We start from the raw sequence: 6,000 nt of genomic DNA, 5'->3' as shown, positions 1-6,000 counted from the left end.
AGCCATTTTGTGTTGTATCAATAGGGAGACCCGTTTTTGGCCACTTTTATGTCGTTGAGAATTAGATTTTTGAGAATATTGGTTTTAGGCAAATCCACCAGATGTTGCTGTGTATGCTTTTTGAGATCTCAAATTTCTCTCGCGAGTACCATTCGCGCCTGCTGTACTCACGTAAATAGAACAGAGGCCGCTGTTGTCTGACTTACTTACTGACTGACCAATCAACTGACCCACCCTCCTTCTTCCCTTAACCCAACCGATAGTGTTTTAAAAAGCACCGATTGACCCGCTTACCTCCTTCCCTAAACCCAACCAATAGGGGGACGGTGGGTTGGTCAGTCATTCAGTCGACAGCGGCCTCTAGTGAATTTACGAGAAAACAGCAGGCGCAAAAGGCAAAATGAAATTTGAAGTCTCAAAAAGCATAGACTCATGGATTCATGGATTCGCGAAAACAGAAACGTGCCTCCTGAGATGTATTTGACACTCTCCAGGAATGTATATAGAGGTAAATTTTCAGAATGAGCCTGCGTTGGGCGAGTCATTGGACAAACTGGTAAAGTCGTCCATATGGAGGTAATCGGTCAGCTGGTAAGCAAGAAAAGGAACAGCGTCATACCAACGTTAAAAGACAAAATGCAGCCATACGTACTTCTGGCTACATAATTTGCGATTTCCAGAAATGTTTATACTGTAGGGCTACGTTTTCAGAATGAGATAAAAATACAATAAAGCCCTTGGCGTGTTTCCATTGTAATCTTCGCAACTAAGTACACTGTAAAATGTAATAAGTTGTCCTTACTTAGAAAAATTGAGAAAACCGTTTGACTTGAAATTTCGAAGTAAAATAGTGTATTTTAAGTGAGCATACTTACATATTTACAACTTCTTAATAAAGTAAACTTCAGTACCGTTGATTCAAAATAATTCACATTACTTTCTTCATAATCTTTAACCATTTTTTGTTGTGATATTGTGATATTGTTGTGATATTCAAAATAATTCACATTATTTTCTTCATAATCTTTAACCATTTTTTGTTGTGATATTGGTCTCATTTTTTTCAGTTTATGTAGGTTTTACTTCAACACATTCATTGTAATTAATGTTCTTCATAAACGTACACATAAAAAAGACTTTTCTAGTGTGCGGAAATTGCTTTATGATGAACTGTACTTAACTGTTTCTGTGTGGGGCTTTATATTGGCAGCCATTTTGTGTTGTATCAATAGGGAGACCCGTTTTTGGCCACTTTTATGTCGTGATTTCGAGAATTAGATTTTTGAGAATATTGGTTTTAGGCAAATCCACCAGATGTTGCTGTGTATGCTTTTTGAGATCTCAAATTTCTCTCGCGAGTACCATTCGCGCCTGCTGTACTCACGTAAATAGAACAGAGGCCTTTTACTAGGAAAATAGGAAATTGATTGCCTAAAAATTATCAAGTAAGCTGAACTTAAACATTTAAGTAAAGACAAAAACCAATACCTGACTTGCTTGCTTTCTTACTTACTTACCTATTACTTACTCTGCACCATGTTAGTGTTTTGTACCTCGAATTTTTACAAGGTGGGTCTTTAGTCCAACACTCAACCCCCTACCTGGAGGACCAGGACATACACACACATACAGTCTTTGGACTGAGGGGGAAACCCACGCCAACACGGGGAGAACATGCAAACTCCACATAGAAATGCCAACTGACCCAGCCGGGACTCGAACCTCTTTTCATAGTAGATTAAACAATCAGCTAAAGTATTTTTTTAGCATGTAGAAAGTGATTATTTACTTTACTCAAAAAAACGTGAGTAAACCCATTATAACTCCGAACTGTTAAGTTGATTTATGTTAGTTTTATAATTATGCACATAGTTAATTTACTTAAAAATGTTAAGGCAAGGCGGCATGGTGGCTCAGTGGTTAACACTGTCACCTCACAGCAAGAAGGTCACTGGTTCGAGCCCTGGCTGGGACAGTTCTCCTCGTGTTGACGTGGGTTTCCTCCGGATGCTCCGGTTTCCCCCACAGTCCAAAGACATGCGCTATAGGTGAATTAGGTCAACTAAATTGGCCGTAGTGTGTGTGTGTGAGAATGAGTGTGTATGGGTGTTTCCCTGTGCTGGGTTGCACCTGTAAGAGCATCCGCTATGTAAGACATATGCTGAATAAGTCGGTGGTTCATTCCGCTGTGGCAACCCCTGATGAATAAAGGGACTAAGCCAATGAAAATGAATCAATGAATGAATTTGAAAATAGATGACACAACAGTCCAAATAAATAGAAAATATTGAAAAAGTTTTATTAAAATTATTGAAATTAATCTTTTTTCAAACATTTGCCAAGTGCTTTTTCCCCAAGGTATTCAGGAGAGATTCTCATCTATTTTATTTTGGCTGGAATAAAAATAAATAAATAAATAAATAATATATATAAACTGTTAAGGTAAATATTATTAGCCCCTTTAAAACTACTATATATATATATATAGTATATTATATATATATATATATATATAGTATATATATATATTATATTAAAATAACAAAAAATATATATACTATATTATATATATAATATATAATAATAATTTTTTGCTTCAGAACAAACCAAGGAATTACCTAACCTAGTTATTAATAGTAATAAATTGCATTTTGCTAAATAATTTGTAAAAAATATTATGTCATCATGGCAAAGACAAAAGAAATAAGTTTTTAAAAATGCTTATATATATATATATATATATATATATATATATATATATATATATATATATATATATATATATATATATATATATATATATATATATATATATATATATATATATATGTGTGTGTGTTTTTTCAGATGTTACTTACTGTATTCCTCTTCATCAACTACCAACAAAAATGTAAGAGTGAAAAGGGAAACATTAACATTTTTAAAGAAAAGTTACCACAAAATTATTTGGCAACGCCGCCTGTTTTAGATATAATAATAAAGTTGATTCCTGTTTTAAACTAGTACTTACATAATAAACGAGTACTTACAATTCAAAAATACCATTATGTAATTTTCTTGGGCTTCACTGTAACCTAGTTTCAACGGTCAGGAGCGTAATGTGTGAGTGATAATGCTTTATGGTTTTATGGTTCCCGGTTAATGGTTGATTATCATCAGTGCTCAAAGTCCAAACTCTCTCAACAGCCAGATGATTTCAGAGTTTCATTGTTTTTCACTTCTCATCTATCCAGTCTTTTTCAGACATGATTCATAACCTCATTACCTGGATGACACTCTGGGTTATGTTATTAAATAATATAGCAGACTGCATTATTTATAAAAAGCCATGACAGAAATATGTGGTGTGCATGTATTTTTTAAACAGCTCAAAGATTTTTTACATCATTTTAATGTACGCCATGATGCTGTAAATTTAAATAAATATAACACAAGCAGTATTTTTTATGGTACAGTAGATCAGTTTTTCCCAACCACATTCCTGGAAGATCACCGGCACTGTATGTTTTGGAGGTCTCCTTTGTCTGTCACACTCATTACAGGTCATTCAGTCTCTGCTAATGAGCTGATGATCTGAATCAGGTGTGTTTGGTTAAGGAGACATGAATAATGTGCATTCCTGGTGGTTGAGAAACACTGCAGTAGTTGAGTAAATGTACAGTAGGTGGCGCTGGTTGGGTTGAACTTACGTATTGAGTATAATTCACAAACATGATGACTAGGTGAACAGGTTTTCAGTGCTGAAAAAGAAATGTGATGTTTGATGTTGGCTTGAGAAACAACACTATTGCTCAGACTCAACAGACTGTGCTCTGAGGGGTTATTATAGGCCAGGGATTCTCAATCTCGGTCCTGGAAGTCTGCTGTCCTGCAGATTTTAGCTTCAACCCCAATCAGACACACCTGGCCTAGCTAATCAAGCCATATCAATCAATTCTCTCGTATTTTACCATTCTATCCTGCTATTATCCCGTTTGAGCATTTTCCCGTATTTTTAATCTTTCTATGAGAAGTGAAAGTAGCATCAAAGAGCTGATCTCAAATGTGATATAATTGCAAAAGCTGTTCAGGAGAATTATGCTTTCTCTTTGTTTTGGCTTGAAAGCATGCTGAAATTAATATTAAAACAGCCGCATTTACTTCATTTCCATTATAGCTGTGCATCGACCATCGCCCTTCCTATTAAACATTTGAATCAGTAATGGTGATGACGTGCTCTGTATAAAGACACTGTTCCCAGATCAGCTCCTGTACACGTGATTTGAAGAGTGAATGTGCACACTCAGATTTGGGTGGGTTTTGACACAGACAAATACACTTAATATGTAAACATGTCCGTCCTGGCGTGTTTTATTTGAAACACAAATAACGTTGTCTTAAATTAGCATAATCAGTTACGAAAGTAATCGAACGCTTTCATTATAGATCTGTGGATTTTTAAAGGGACACCACTGTTATCAAACAAAACAGTGAATCAAAATGAGAGATTCGCTTATCTTCGCTAAATTACTAGTAACTTTAAAAAAAATATTTAAATGCAGTGAATTAAAAGTGGACAGTATTTTATAACTTGATTTAATTTCTGTATAGACCATTGCTTTTTCTAGGCTAAAACTTTTATTTTATTTTCAATAATTTATAATGTTTGTTATCTGTCCTATTATTTGAGGCTGATTTCCTCCCCATATTGTAATGGTTTCAACTAGGCTTTAAACAATTAAACAGATTAGGGGTCATTTAGGGTTCTTCTGGATATTTTTTTTGTATCCAGTATTTTTTACATCCAAATGTTGACAGGTATGGATCAAGCTCTTACTAGGCTTTCTAGAAACATCCTTGCAGGTGTGTTGAAGCAAGTTGGATTTAAAATCTGCAGAACACCGGACCTCCAGGACCGAGTCTGAAAACCCCTGCTATAGGCGGTTGCTAGTGTGTTCTGAGTGGTTGCTAGTCATTTACTAAGTGGTTGCTAGGGTGTTGTGAGTGGTAACTAGGCAAAAGTTTTTGCTACTTGCTCAAACTGCTTATTTAAAATGAGCTGAATCAACAATTCTCCAGTTTTTGGGGGACAACTTAATTTTTTTATGTTTAATCCACTTCAATTTGTAAAAGCAATTAAGTTAACATTATAGATTTGTGTAGGACAACATGAAGAAACAGTGTACTCTGGGTTGTTACTAGAACAGCCACATTTAAATGTTTATAGCATGTAGCTCATCACTTTTAGCATTTGTAGCATACTAAAAGCCCCGTGGGCAGCACGGTGGCGCAGTGGGTTGCACGATCGTCTCACAGCAAGAAGGTCTCTATTTCGAGCCCCGGCTTGGTCAGTTGGCATTTCTCTGTGGAGTTTGCTTGTTCTCCCCGTGTTGGTGTAGGTTTCCTCCGGGTGCTCTGGTTTCCCCCACAAGTCCAAAGACATGTGGTATAGCTGAAGTGAGTAAGCTAAATTGGCCGTAGTGCATGTGTGTGAAAGAGTGTGTATGGATGTTTCCCAGTGATGGATTGTAGCTGGAAGGGTTCCGGTGCGTAAAACATATGCTGGATAAGTTGGCGGTTCATTCCGCTGTGGCAACCCCAGATTAATAAAGGGGCTAAGCCGAAAAGAAAATGTATGAATGAATGAATGAATGAATGAATGAATGAAAGCTCGGTTTCCTAGCATGGCTCAAACGAGCCAATCCCCAGCTCTCTAAGTTGTTCTGAAGATGAGACATCGCTGTAATGATGATATAAATCAACCCTGATAAAGTTAACCAAATATCAGCATCTAATGATGGTACAGCTTGATGTTGTGTGGACGTTACCACTATGAATTTTATCAGACGTTGGATTTTGGTTGCCATACCTAATGAATAAATGTCAGTATTTGACGTCAATATGACGTTGGATTTTGGTCACTTTACAACACAACCTAAAATCAACCAAATATCAACATCATTTGAGGTCGTTATTGGACGTCAAAATAACGTTGTCCTTAGACGCTGTAAAAAAAAGGTC

The sequence above is a fragment of the Danio aesculapii genome, chromosome 2 (assembly GCF_903798145.1).
Source record: "Danio aesculapii chromosome 2, fDanAes4.1, whole genome shotgun sequence".
NCBI lineage: Eukaryota > Metazoa > Chordata > Actinopteri > Cypriniformes > Danionidae > Danio > Danio aesculapii.
Note: the sequence above shows the minus strand (reverse complement) of the source record.